Here is a 15798-nt window from a genome sequence, read left to right as displayed (position 1 = left end):
TGCTCCTGCTTTCCAAGCTTCCCTTCTAGGTGGACATCCCCAGGGTCTCCCAACCCCTCCAGCCTCTCCCATCAAGTCTTCCTTCACACAGTCTGTCCCACACTGGCACACACACACACACACACACACACACACGCTCACACCCCCCACATAGCACATACACCCTCATGGCCAAGCTCTTCATGTACTAATCATCATCATCATCATCATCATCATCATCATCATCATCATCAATTATCAGCTGTTGTGCACTCACCATGTGCAAGGTCATGTGCTAGTTTTGCTACATTAGCACATTTCATGCTTTGCATCCTTGTGAGTTTGGCATTGATAACCACCCCTGCTTTAAAAAAAAAAAAAGGATTCTATTTATTTATTTGAGAGAGAGAGAGAGTGCTCACATGCACAGGTGGGGGAGGGGCAGGGGGAAAGGGAGAAGCAGGGCTTAATCCCAGGACCCCAGGATCACAACCTGAGCCAAAGGCAGACACTTAACTGAGCCACCCAGGTGCTCCAACGTGCCCCCTTCCTCTGCTTTTTATAGGTGATGAAATGGGAACTTAGGTGAATTCAGGGACCAAGGTAACACCATGAGAAAGTAGGGAGCTGGGATTCAAATCCAGGTCAGTCAGCTTGTGCACTGAACTCTGTACTTTCCTGCTTACACCCACTCCCATGTACACATACACAGCAGCATGCCATGCACATTTGTGCCCACATACCAAACACATGTAGTACACATGCTCACAGAGTACACACTCCATACCCAAAGCACACACATTCTATATACTATACACAGAAACACACACACACACACACACACACACACACACATACATGATACACAGAACACACTCCCAGGAAGAACACTTCTACTCAATCTAATCATTTGATAAGCACTGATTGAACATCTACTGTGCTCCCACCTGACTAGCTCTGCTCCATGTTAGACACTATGGTGACCCAAGAGAGGAAGAAAATGAGAACATCTTGAGTGCCTACCATATGTCAAAGGGCGTCCGTGGTCACAGAAATATGTGTTAGCCTTCAGATGCATGTGCACACAGTCACTCTAGCTAGAATCAGTCCTGGGCCTGTCACTTCTGGGGCTGTGAGACTGGGGAAGACATCAGAGACAGGAATAATATTTGATATAGACACTGAGGGGAAGTGGAGAGGCTGGAGGTTTTGGAGTTCACTAAAATTAGGTCTTAAGACTTCCAGATTGCCCAAGTTGGGAGAAAGGACTTCAGAGGTATTCCCTTCTTGCCCCTACCAATGATTCATACTTGTTAACAGAGGAGGTAGAGACTGGGAAGTGGTGTGCCCTACCAGCCCTCATAGGCTCTGGAGTCCGAGCTTCCTCTCTGGCCTCCAGGGACTTTGGGTGAGCTTCTATGAGCTTTCCCACACTATCCCATAAGTTTTGGCCTGACTTAGCTCCACTTAGCTCCCCAATAAGGGAAATGGACAGGAAGTTAAAGATAACTAGGCAGTTTGAGAGGATTAAGGATAAGGGAGAGCAATATAATTATGTCATAGTTGCTATTGGACAGGAGAGCATGAAGTTACAAAGGAAATGTAAATGACCTAAAACAGCTCATTACAAGAACAAGGGCAAGGTCAGCAAGCAGATAAGAATCCTGAGTGTGAGACAGAAACATTAATCACCTAGCAAGCCAGCCACCACAGCACAGCCTACTAGGATAATGGACCCAAGGACAGAAAGCCAGAGAAGGGACACCAGCTGCAAAGCCCATGGACACTATTCCCTCCTTGTGTCAGAGGCGCTGCTAGATAAGCTTGCACAGAGCAGCTTCTTTGCCCCATGCAGGTCCATTAGGACCCTTCTCTGGCTTTCTGTCTTGGGTCCATTATCCTAGTAGGCTATGCTCCTTCCATGTCCTGAAGGAAGAACTTTGAACCCAAGGACTCTAAGTACAGGGGATCCTTGGTCAATGTCATATACTAGAAAGTTCACTGGACTAGGCGTCAAGACACCTGGGTTCCAACACCAATCCTGTACCATCCTAACTGTGTGGCCTCAGACAAGTCATTTCCCCTCTCTGGACTCACCCTCACATTTACAATGAATGAGCTTTTAGAAAAATATGAAATGAAATGAAATGAAATGAAATGAAATGAAATGAAATGAAATGAAATGAAAAACAGCTCACATTTATTGAACAATTCTTCTATGAACTAGCACAGAAGTTGGCAGACATTTTCTATAAGGGACCAGAGAGTACAGCCTCTGTTGCAACTACTCAACTCTGCTGTTAAATAGCATAAAAGTAGCCACAGACAATGGGTAAACAAATTAGCCTGGCTGTGTTCCAATTAAACTTTATCTACAAAGACAAGTAGACAGCCAAAGTGGTCTGCAGATTGTAGCTTGCTGACCCTTAAATGAAACAAGGGGCTACATACTTATTACATTATCTCATTTGAAACACAAACAACCCTGGGAAGTAGATTCTACTATTATTATTCCCATTTGATGTATGGGGAAATTGAGGCTCATAGCATAGTGAAGTAACTTTTTTATTTTATTTTATTTTATTTTATTTTATTTTATTTTATTTTATTTATTTTATTTTATTTCAGTAGTGAAGTAACTTGCCCAATGTTATATAGCTGGAAAGTGACAGGCCAAGTATTTGAACCCAAGCAGTTTGGCTTCTAAACCAAAAAAATGTTAAAAGTCTTAACTTTTGTGCTACATAGCTCCTGGGATAGGAACAATGGTAATTATTATAATAATGCTTATCATTGCTTGCATTTCCACAGGACTCTACACATTCACAGAAGAGCTATCAAAAACACCAGCCACTCTCCCTCAGGAGAGTGACCCACTGGTGTGTCACAAACAGTTGTACAGTGTGTTGAAAGTCATTTGGTGCTAATAATAGTTTAAAAAATGATTTACTGCTATTTTAATAAACTAGAGTTGACCCAAAGTTATCCCTCTAATAATGTCCCTCTCACTCACTTGCATTCAGAGATGTTTCCTGGAAAGAGAGTGAAAGGGCTGGAGTTCCAGCCACCTTGCAAGGAATGCCTGGGGAGGATGGTGGTCAGAGGCACATAATCTGTCAATCACTGGGAGAGAAGCAGCAGGGAAGGTGAAGAACTGATGATATAGCCAGCCACCCTAGATTGGCATCAAGGCCTACGGAGTCAGAATAATTATTCCCATTGGAGAGATTAAGAAGCTGAGCCTCACAGACATGTAGTGAGGTGCTTGAGGTCACACAGCTAGAATGTCAGACACAAGCTATTATGAATGGTAGGAGCCAAGTGTTGTTTTAGGTCAAAAGGCCAGGAGCCAGGCAGAATGGCATAAAAATTCTGCCCCTAGCACTTCATGTGTGACCAGAATCTTTCTCCTTGGGCATCAGTTTCCAAATCTGTAAGATGGGGATATGGACAGCCACACACTTGACAGGACCTGTTGCTCGAGGATCAAATGAAATAATAAGGAATGTCTGGAGCTGCTGGGCCATTCAGCCTGAATAGGATAAGACTCAGTAAAAAGAAAGGGGAAAGGAACTAACATTTGTGGGGCATCTACTATGTTCCAGGAAAGCTCCCAAAGCTATCTCAAAAAGTCCTCCTGGTAACTTGGATAGATAGGAATAGCTATCTCCCCTTTACAGATAAGGAAACTGAGACATCAGACCACCTAGCTAGAATGTTATATAGACCAAAATGGAAACCAACCTTGTTGGTAATTCCAGAGCACTCTGAGTATCGGCAGCCTTCAATTGTGCAGGTGGAGCGTCAAATGGGAAAGCAAAGGGGTTCATAGAGTCACAGATCTTTTTTGAGCACTGCTATGTGCCATGCATTGTTTCTAGGCACTGAGGATACAGGCAGGAACAAAACAAAGTTCCTACCCACATGGAGCCCACACTCCAGAGAACAACTAAGCACACTTTGGGGGTTCCTTCCATTTTGTGGTGCCTTCCAAGTCTGCCATGATCTGAGGCCAAGTGTCTGCTCCCTTCTTCATTTTACTCCCTATAAACCCTTCCCAAAGCAAATAAAAAGGAGCACTGTCTACTCCAACCCCTCTCCCCAACAAACCATCGCGTCCTGAGTGGTTGGCTGCCCAGCCACAAACAAAGGTATGCCTCCTCCTAGGGTGTGGGAACTCAGGACCCTGGTTTAGCCTAGACCTGACCCTGGTGAGTGTCCCTGGGAACAATGGTTCAGAGGCATCTCCCCCCAGGACTCCCACCAAGGATGGGAAGCAGGGCTTGGGACAGGCTGGCCTAGGTATTGTTTAGAAGGCACGTTTCCTAGATGAGTTGGCAGTCAGAGCCCCCAGGGTACTGGAGTGAGCCCAGGAGGGCCTGAATCTTTCCTCCTCTCCTCCAGAACAAAGCCACTATTTCTGCTCCCCTGTTCCTTCCTTTGGAGGAAGCTGCAGGCCTGTAGAGCTGAGCTCTATTTCCTCTGGCCCAGGACAGAACATGTAGGCTTATAGAGGTCTACATGGCCATACAGGCGTTGCTGCCCTGAGCCAAGAGGTTGAGAGGCTTAGACTCAGCCACAGCACTAACACCTTCTCACACATGCTGGAGGCTGGTAAGCCCCAGGCAGTGGGGCAGTAGGATGCCTTGAACTCTGGCCGTGGGCAGCTTGCAGGGAGCACAGCCCTCTGATAGTCAACCCAGGAAACTTGCAGCCCGTGACTCCACATACAACAGCTAGGTTAGGCAGCTGCTAGCTAGGCAGGTCTCAGACAGCTGACCAGGCAGGCGATCCACCAACTTGCCCACCAGTGGCCAGGCAAGCAGCCTGCTCTTCACTCATGCTAGTCCTGAGTGGGGGGTATGGGCATAAGCCCAAGGTGGACACTGGGGTTGGGGGGAAGTAGACACCAAAGCATCCAGGCAACCAAGAGAAAGCACTAAACCCTCAGCAATGCAAAGAACTCACCCTCCACCCCCTGGCCCACCCCATACTGTGCCTTTGATCATAGACACAGGCCAGCTCTGGCCCTGCCCTCCACATATCCACATTTCTTCTGCCCTCCCCCAACCCCAGCACATCTTAGAAGAGTACTGGGCCTTTGGGCCTCACCTCTGCGTGAACTTCCTCTTTGAACACCACACCAGCCCCAGGGAAGGAAAGAGGTTGGGAGGGGAGAGAGGGAAGGAGAAATCCTCCCCAAGAAATTCCCCCTGAGGCTGAGAAAATTCAAGTCTCTTGCTGAAGGTCCTCTAGCAAAATATGCAACCACCATTCTGAGCCCTGACCTTCCTTCCATGGGCTGAGGCCTCAAGGAATCCCAGAGTGTCAAATGGAAAGGACTGGGCAATGTGCCCTTGGATGACAGAAAAGCAGAAAGCCACCTGTTTCTTTGTCTCCATCCTAGCCATGCAGATAAATATAACACCCCTCCTGTTACAGTTCCTGTTTACAGACCATTTTCCATGTATTCCTTCATTCAATCCTCTTAACAACCCTGGTAGGAGAGTTGTTTCTCCATTGTACAGATGGGTACACTGAGTCTCATTCAAAGTGACCTTCTTGCCCAAGGTCACTCAGCTAAAAAGAGGTGGCACAAGGATTTTATGTCAGGCCCGTGATCTCTGGAACCCCTGGATGACTGACCCTCCATCTTAAATGGCTAACTCTAAGGTTTTAAGGAAGACAGCCTGGCTTGCAACTTAGTGGGTATCTGAGGCCCCTTGGTTCCTAGGGTACTATCATGTTGGAGTACTGATGCTAGGCTGCCAGGCCTCCTGGCAATCCCCAGCCCTGATGCCTTACCTGCAGTACCCACAGCCCCGTGGATGCTGCCTGGTTGGCATGAGGAGCAGAGGCCTGGGTCCATCTCCCTAGTATGCTGTCTCCTAGAGTGAAGCTGCCCATCAGCAAGTCTCCCTGCTCAGCCTATAGCATGGATCAGGGACTGGGGGTGGGGTGGTGCTGGGGAAGGAAGCCTGAGTCATCCCCAGGGCAGGAAGCACAATGTTTGGCAGGATTCCTGGGCCCAGCTAAGGAAGGAGCAGGAGCATTGAGTTACAGTGGCTGGCTAGGGCAAGGATGAAGCAGTGGGGAAAGGGGTGTGTGTAAGTCCATGGAGATGGGAGACTCACAGCAAAACTGAGGTTCACTGGTTCCAGTGAGGAGGAAGGACCCAGAGAGCATTGAGGGGTACCTGGTGGGGTAGGGGCACAGGCCAGAGGACCTTCGTTCTGTCCAGTCCTCCATCCCAAGCTAGGCTCCCTAGCCAGGGCTCTCTCTCCCTACAGAGCTGTGTGACAGCTGAGTTAGGTCCAGAGAAGGGATCCTCCTCAACCCCACAGGGGGAGGCCGCAACCTCCCGCCACCTCCCTCTGCCACCTCCCTCCACCTCTTCCGGTCATGTCCTTGGCTACCAGTGTTTCAAAATACACTGGATATTGGCTGGCTGTTTACTTAGGAATCAAAAACATCAAGTTTTAAATTTAAATTAATTCCCACAGCTTTAGCTCATGCTTCTCAGCAGACTGGCCTAATCCAAGCAGCTACTTGAGCTACAGACCCACAGAGTTGACAGCTTACTCAATATGTCTTCTGGGGTGACCATCATGTACCTCCAGGTCAACTCTAAACTTATCTCTCTCTACCAGCAAAATAAAATCCATCCTCTGCCTCAGTAATATCACCATCCATCCATTTGAGCATCATTCTTGACATTGACATGTCTCTCTCCCTTCCTTCCTTCCTTCCTTCCTTCCTTCCTTCCTTCCTTCCTTCCTGCTTTCCTGCCTTCCTTCCTTCCATATGTATTGAACATGTGCCAACTCTGTGCATTGAGGTGGGTGATAGTGGTGAACAAGTCAGTCATGATCCCTGCCCTCCCACAGCTTACAGAAAATTGCCATCCAGGTTGCTAAGGGCCAAGTTAAGAGCAGTTCCAAGGGGCCAAGGGAGCTTACAAGAGGCATGGGGATCATTGGAGGACCTCCCAGAAAGCTGATGCCTAAATGGTGACTAGGGCCCACAGGGGCCTATGTTCAGACCATTCCACTGTCCCCTAGATGATTCTTTGTCTTTAGGACTTGTGCCTTTCCATCCTCCAATCCAGCCTCCAACCATGAGGGGGAAGAACTGTTCCAAATGTCAAAGGTGATCATATCACTTAACCCTGCTTCAAGTACATCCACAGTTCCCCACAGCTCTCAGGATAAAGTCAGGTTTCTCATATGGGTGGACACACAGGCCTTCCCATTCCAAGAACTTCCTGCTGAGGGCCTCAGTTCTATCTCTGGCCTATGCATACCATGTGTTTTATCCACAAGGCCCAGTGCCACGTATCCAGACTCGACACCCCTCCTGGCATTTGCCTCCACTGTGTCTTCCCACTTGATTCCTCTTTTCTGTCTTCTGCAATTTCTCCTAAATGCTTCAGGGTTGGCTCCAAAGTCCCTTGCCTGTCACTTCCCAACCCCCTGTCTCTCGCCCCCACCAAAGTAAGGCAGTTATCCTCTTGCTCCTGCTCCAGTGTTCTTGGGAGCCTTACCTGTCATTTTTGGATAGCATATGCCAGGGTTCACTTTGTGAAGCAGTAATCTGCTGCTCAGCTTCATTCCATTTGTGCTTCTTCTCTGTCCCTCTGGTAGCAGCTTGCCAGCCTAGACCCCAGGAATCTTACTGTCAGAGCCTGGCTGAACTGTGGCCTCTCCAATCTTGAATTCCAGCAGCCTCAAACTGCAGAAGTCTTCTGGTCAGAGAGTCCCATGGAAGCCTGGCCTTATTCTTTTAGGCATCTTCTCCTTTCAGTACTTGGTGGCTAAGCTGCCTTGACTAGAATTGCCTAGAAAGGGATCAGGGCTTGCCTAGCCCTGGAGAAGAGTGGGAGCTGCAGAGGGGCTCTCCCTGGAGAGGAAGGCCTTCAGTTTGGGAGGGATACACAACTCCACCCTGGGGAGAGGATGGGGGAGTCAGACTGGGTTTGCCCCTGTAGAGGCACTGTTTTAGAGGGAGAGGAAAAGTTTCTCCCATGGTGGAGATACCCACCTTCCCTTGCCCATCCAGTACCTTCCTTTCCCGGGCTGGGGAGCCTGCTCAGGCCCAGGGGCTGATTGGATTTAGGAGGTGCCAGGAGCTTCATACACATCCCCCAAGCTAATGCCAAATAAGGGAGGTAGGAGCTTTTGTTCCTCCTCCCCAACATCCACACTGCTGAGCCCCTCTCTCCACATCAGGTTGGGGCCTCTCTCTGGGTTGCTTTCAGGAAGGGGGTGCTTCTCTCTACAGCTCAGCTTGGAAGGGGAGAAGGAAGAGAGATGGCTTGATATGGATTTTTGTGGTTGGAGGTGATTGGAATCCCAGCTGTACTCCCCAGCCCCTCCCCTCTTCTCCACCAGCACCCCTCCTCCTTCAGAGATGGGCAGGGAGGGAAGTGGGAGAAGAGGGCTCTGCTGGCCCCTCAGTGCTCAGAGATATCCCTGAGAGCAGCAGTTGGATTTTCTCAAATGACTAGCTGGCCTTAGAGCCTGGCAGTGGGACCAAATGTTTGAGGCAATGACTGTTATAGGTGATTTGGGGCTGTATGCAGGTCCATCTTTGGAAACTTTTCCCAGAAAGTAGGCTCAAGCCTGGAGGTTCTCAGTGTTGGCTTCACATTAGAATCACCTGGGGGAGATTCTAAAAATGCTGATGTCTGGGTCCTAGCTCAGAGGTTCTGTTCTAATTGATCCAGGCTGAAGCCCAAGCAATGCCCATTTCTGATGGAGATTCAGGGCTGAAAACCCTTGTTTTTGAGCAGAATTTCTCAACTTGGGCACTATTGGCATTTTCAGCCAGATAATTTTTGTTGTATGGGGCTGTCCTATGCATTTGTAGAATGTTTACCAGCATCCCTGGACTGTACCCACTAGGTGCCACTAGTGGCTACGTCTCTCCAGCCTCTCATATGTAACAACCAGGAATGTCTCCAGGCATTGCTAGATATCCCCTGGGGGAGGGCAGCTAAGTTGTCCCTGATTGAGGTCCACTGCTCTAATGTCAGGGACAGTCTTAAGGTAGAGGGGCACATCTCTGATGTAGGCAGAGCCCCCTCAGGGCAGCTCAAGGGCCCTGCTGTCCTTCCCTGAGCCCTTTAGGTGGCCCACAGCAACAGCTTCTCTGTCTTCTGGACCTGGTCTTACTCTGCAGAAGGCTGGAAATACACAGGGAATCAGACCTCATTCTTGTTCCCTGGGGACTCAGATTGAGAAACCACAAGTCTGAGGCCATTGGGGGCTGTAGGGACCCTGGGTGGGCTGCAGATTTACCCTGTGATCATATGCACTGTAAGCAACACTTCACAAATGTTTCTAGACTACCTGTCAACCACTAACCATTGTGTTGGGTGATGAGGACCCAGCAATGAGCCAGGAGAACACTACCTTTGTCCTTTTAGGGCAGATGATCTACAGCAGGGGTCAGCAACCTTTTCTGTAAAGGGTCCCATAGTAATTATTTGGGGCTTTGTGGTCTGCCACAACTATTAAACTCTGCCATTGTAGTATAAAAGCAGCCATAGACCATATATAAGAGAAATAGGCATGGCTGTGAGCCAATAAAACTTTATTTACAAACACAGGTGGTAGATCAGACTTTGCCTGGGGACTTTAAGGTTGCCAGCCCCTGGTCTAGAGGGAGAAATGAATAAATACCCAAGTATTTACAATCCGGGATGAACCGTGCTGTGATACAGGAGATCTGCAGGGCAGTAGGGGGGTCATGGAAGGGAATCCAAGCTCATGGGAGGGGGTGTCTAACCCAGACTTGAGGGGAAGAGAAGTCAGGAAACTTCTTGAAGGTGGTACCTGAGCTGAGTCCTAAAGGACACATACAGAGGGATGGATAACCTGAGACCTGAAGGTGGAGAAGGAGTTGGTCAGGTGAAGGGTGAAAGGACAGCTGTTCAGGCGGAAGCAGCAGCCTGATACCTGAGCCTGCTCAGGAGCAGAAGATGGACTAGCGCGATCAATATGACAGGGGCAGAGGAAAGCAAGGTGAGACCCTTTAGGCACTTCAATTTTATTCTCTGTCTTGGGGATTTCTGAGCATGGCAGTAACATAATCTGATTTGTGTTTTGAAACCTTCCTTCTCCTCCCCTTGTGGTGAATGGGATGGCAGACCCAGGGGCAGAGTGGAAGCCAGAAGGCAGGAAGGAGGCAACCACAGGCTAAAGCTGGTGAGTTCTAGACCAAGATGGAAACCATGGAGCTGGAGAGAGAGAAATAAGGGAATTTGGCCTTGGTGGCTGGTTGGATGTGACAAGGGTAGGGGGACAAAGGTATTGGAGGATGTCTCCAAGATTCTGGTGGGGATGTAGTGATGCCATCCACTGAGATAGGGGACACAGATACAAAGGCAGGTTTGGAGAGGATGGCACCTGATGGATTTAGTTGTGACGGGTTGAATTTGAGGCGGGTAGGGGACATCCTAATATCAATGACCTGGAGGCAATTAGAAATATTATCCTTAAGGTCTCATCATAGATGAGTTCCCCTAGTGAGAGAAAGGAGGAGAGGAGAAGAAAAGGGAAAGGCAAGGGGGAGAGGGAGGATCTAAAGCCTTGAGACCTCCAACAGGAAAGAAACTGTGAACTCATGGCCAAAGGGTTGGAGAGAAAAGCAGGAAAGTAGGAAGGTATTGGAGCCCCTTCTACACCCTGGTCCTCTTAGGTCCCTTCACTGAGAGCGTTTGCCTCAATGATCTCCAAGATCTCTCTTGTTCTGTGAGCACAGCAACTAGCAACATAAGGCAAGAGTGAAGCAAAGCCCTCTGAGAACACAGGAAGTCCTTCAGCTTTCAGCAATCAGAAGAGGCATCAGAGCTTTGAAGAATAAGGAGGATTTTCACAGGCCCAGGAGGAGATATGGGTGTGGGAAAATGGGAGAAGTAGGGCAGGGCAGGGCACAGTGGACATTCTAGGCCAGAGGAGCCTTTGAGGAGAACCACAGAGGCAGGAAGATGCAGGGAGTATTGTGAAAGTCATGAGCAGTCAGTCTGTCACAGCTGGGGCCTGGGATTCTGGGGATGTGATGGGGGAGGTAGGGTGATGAGGAATAAGATTAAAAGGACAGTGGGTCTGGCAGGTTTGAATCCTGTGTCAATCCCACAGTTGTGTGACCTTGAACAAGTCACTAAACAGAGGCTCGGTTTCCTCATCTGCACCAATGCCTGCCTTTTGCTTTGGGAAAGGGATGGAAGAAGAGCCTTTTAGTCTGTGGAGCTGGTGTGTCATCAGCCTCTGGCTATGTTTCTAGAAAGATTCCTAGAGTTGAGGAATGTTGAAAATACCCAGGCAGAAGCTAGAGCTGGGCACGGAGTCACTTTTAGGGACTCTAGCTTCTCCCCCTGTCACCCCTTCCTATCACCTATGACAACTAGGTTTCTCAGCAAAAGGGAAGAAAAGAGAAAAGAGACTCTGGACTGGGCTTAGGACATACCTGACAGATATCCCCCCACCAAAGCAGTTCCTGTTTCTACCTTTGCCAGCCACCATCTGCCTCAGATGGGTAGCCTTAGAGAGAGGAGATGGCAAGAGGGGCCTTCCCTTTCCTAGGCATGTACCCTGGCCCTAATCTGGATTTTTACAATATCTCCACTTCTCAGATGAAAAAAAAATGGCCAGGGAGCCAGGAAGCAGCAGAACCAGGACTGTCTGACTCCCAAATCCATGCTTGCCCTTGCCACTCTAGCACCTGCAGAAATCGGCTCTGGAAATATCCCATCCACAGCTGTGTGTCTGGAGAAGTCTCTGCTGGCTCCCTTTGCTCAAGATAGCTCATGGGTTTCTTCATGACCCTCCCTCTCCTTTCCTTCATTTGCCCTGTTCTTAAAAAAAAAGATTTTATGTATTTATTCATGAGACACACAGAGAGGCAGAGACACAGGCAGAGGGAGAAGCAGGCTCCATGCAGGGAGCCCGATGCAGGACTCAATCCTGGCACTCCAGGATCATGCCCTGAGCCAAAGGCAGATGCCTAACCACTGAGCCACCCAGGCTCCCAATCTGTCCTGTTCTTCTCTAGTACACAATCCCTCCAGCCAGCCTTGAAGCCGTTGCCCGCTCCACTGGGACCCTGACAGATGATGGTAGAATAATTAAAGTGTCCTTTCCCTGCCTTGAGCTCTGGCAGGGCTGACTTCCCCTGTGGTGACTGGGGCTGATGACAGCTGACTGGCAGGAGAACACACACACACACACACACACACACACACACACACACACACAAGGGCCACATCAGGGTGGGCATGCCCAGGATACCCCAGCTGCCTGCCTGCCAGGGCAGCTGCCTCCCCCTCTTCATGCAGACAGCTGGGAATACCACTGTCAAGTGATAGCCACTGTTCTCTTCCTCATCAGCCAGCCAAGAACACCCTTGCTGACTGATGGGGCATATTTCGTATTGCTTCAGGTGGATCCCTAGGTCACTTCTGCTAATGCATAGGATACAGCTGCCATCTCCTGCCTCTGGTAGATACTAGTGGGTACCTCCAGCAGCCACACACAGATTTATACAGCATAGTCAAGTTGTACACGGAGCTATGAGAAACAGGCAGGGCTTTCTGGAGCCCTTGGGGGCTGCAGATAAAGATATCAGCCTCTTTGAGGCGTGGGCACTGATGAACAGCAGCAGCACCCAGACAACATGCTGGGCCCTCACTGTGGGCCAATGTAGCTGGTGCAGAGGTGGGAGGAGGTTCCCTAAATGTATGTGGATGATCTGGGCCCTTCCATGGCCCAGCCCACTCTTCTAATTTGGGCTGCATCCCCACATGCACCTTGCTTTCAGCTACCTCAACACACAATTTATGATGCCAGCTCTGGAAAAGGTCCTGGGCTGGGCCCTTGCGTACCAGAAAGGAATCAGAAAAGCCCTCTGCCCTCACATTGCTCACAGGCTAGAGGAGACCCTATAGGTGCTAAATCCAATGGAAACTTAGATTCAACTGCGATAACTGTTGCTTGTAAAAGGAGCCAGGGGATGTTTGGGTCTTGTGCAGGCTTACCAAGACCCCGCCTGGGGGACTGTGTCCAGTTACAGGCTCCAAACATGAAGGAGTCACAGATCAGACTTTATGAGAATAGTTAGAGATGAAGAGGGTATTTGGTCTGGAGAAAAGTAGACTCAGGGAACTTGAACTTCAGACCTCTGAGTATCTGTCACAGAGAAGATGAAGTATGTGGCTGCAGGAGACAAAATTAGGAGCTATTGATGGGAGCCAGGGAGATCAACTTCAAATGAAACATCTAGCAGGTATCTATGCCGAGATCAAACAGGATGCCATTTGAGGAAGTAGGCTTCCCGTCCCTGGAGGTATGCAAGCAGAGTTTGGACTATGGTTGTGCAGGAATGCTGCAGAGGGGATCAAGCTCAGGGTGTGGGCTGGGACTAGATAGCTGCTAAGGGTACATTCAACCTTGAGAGTCCATGGCTCTGGGATTTTAATCCAACCTCTTTATGTTACAGGTGAGATTGAGGCAGGGTCACGTTCGAGGTCACACGGAGAGTGGTACCCAGAGGACTAGACTTGGGATTCCTCATTCCTCCTCTTGGATTGCCCCACTCCTCAGATTGCCTCAGTCAGAACAAGCCTCCTCGGGCTCCCCTCATCCACCCCACATCCAGGGTGGCCTGATACCCCATAGTCTTCTTTCCCAGCTCCAGCCTGGACTCAGCTGATGGATGAGCTGCTCATTACATGGCCTGTGGCTCCAGCTCTGGCCCCCCAGATGGACAGTCTCAGGCCTGCTAGGTAAAAGGAAATCTACATCTGACCTGTAGCTAAATGTTAGAGCAAAAGAGAGTGGGGAAACGGGACATCTGGGGCCTGGAGGGGGACTGGAACCTGAGGCCAGGCTGGGACGTGCTGACCTCACAAACCCTGCAGTACCTAGCTGTCCAATATACTGCTCCTGAGTGAGGCAGTGAGCTTCTGGATCAGGAGCTTCAGAAAGTCCAACGAGGAACCCTAAGGGCCCCATGGGCCCCAGAAGAAATCCCCAAAGACATGGGAAAACGTCCTCATTCGTTACAGGCCTCCCTAGATCTCTCCATGGACACCTACCAGGCCTTTCCTCCCTGGAGAGAACTGCACAATCTAGCCCTTTCCCTCTGTCCTCATCCTGCCAAACACAGAGGACTTCTGTACTACCCATCAGGACATAGCAAGGCAACTTGCTAAACTGGCTAATTATTTCTGCAGAGGAGATTCTTCTTGTTGTCATTAAGAATGGTACAAAAAATAAATAATCTATGGGGACTACACCAAAATAAAAAGCTTCTGCACAGCAAAGGCAACCATCCACGAAACAAAATTAGGCAACCTAGTGGATGGGAGAAGATATTTGCAAATGACATATCTGATAAGGGGTTAACATCCAAAATATATTTTAAAAAACGGATGCAACTCAACACCCACAAGACTCCCCACAAATAATCCAGTTAAAATGGGCAGAGGACATGAATAGACATTTTTCCAAAGAAGACATCAGATGGCCAACAGACACGTGAAAAGATGCTCAACATCACTCATCATTAGGGAAGTACAAATCAAAACAACAATGAGATACCACCTTCCACCTATTAGAATGGCTAAAATCAAAAAGACAAGAAATAATGAGTGTTGGAGAAAAAGGAACCCTTGTACATTGTGTAAATGTAAACGTAAACTGGTGCAACCACTGTGGAAAAAAAGTATGGAGGTTCCTCAAAAAATTGAAAATAGAACTACCCTATGACATAGTAATATCACTGCTGGGTATTTACCCAAAGAAAATGAGAACACTAATTTGAAAATATACATGCACTCATGTTTGTAGCAGCATTATTTACAATAGCCGAGATATGGAAGCAATCCAAGTGTCTATTGATAGAGAAATGGACAAAAAGTGGTATATATACAATGGAATATTACTTAGTCATAAAAAAGATTGAGATTTTTGCCATTTGCAGCATCATGGCTGGACCTAGAGGGTATTATGCTAAGTGAAATAAGTCAGACAGAGAAAGATAAATACCATATGATTTTACTTGTATGTGGAATCTATAAAATGAAAGAATTAAAAACAGACTTTTAAATACAAAGAACAAACTTGCAGTTGCCAGAGGGGAGGTGTGGGGGGGATGGGCAAAATAGATAAAGGGGATGAAGAGGTACAAGCTTCTAGTTACAAAATAAATAAGGCACAGAGATGAAAAGTACAGCATAGGGAGTATAGTCAATAATATTGGAATAACATTGTATGGAGACAGATGGTCAGTACACTTATCATGATGAGCACTGAGTAACATATAGGATTGTTGAATCCCTGTGTTGCACACCTGAAACTAATAAAACATTGTATGTCAATTATACTGCAATGGAAAAAAAGAATGGTGCTCAAAAAATATATTCATGTATGCAATCCTTCACATTTCACAAATTATAAAATGGAGGTTTGGGGGTTTGCTAAGTAGAAAAGACTTGGCCAAAGTGAGCCAGTAACAGGATAGAACACTGGCCTCTGATCTCCAGTTCCAGGGGTATTTTCTCACTGTCCCTCAACACATTCAGGCTGACGAACTCCCTTCTGTTATCTCCTGGATGCTTTTTGTAATTAGTGATGAGGTAAGCACGATTACCTTCATTTTAAGAGAAAGGAAACTGATGCAAGACTTTCCAGCTAACTTTCGTTAACAATCAATAATGTAACGTGTTAATGTGGGGCGGCAATACTAGGGAGAATAACTTAGAAGAGTGAACTTAATGGTGAAATTTCGGGCACCATTTCAGGCCTATGAGGAGGATAT

This window comes from Vulpes lagopus, chromosome X (genome assembly GCF_018345385.1).
Source record: "Vulpes lagopus strain Blue_001 chromosome X, ASM1834538v1, whole genome shotgun sequence".
NCBI classification, from domain to species: Eukaryota; Metazoa; Chordata; class Mammalia; order Carnivora; family Canidae; genus Vulpes; species Vulpes lagopus.
This window is presented reverse-complemented; position numbering follows the sequence as displayed.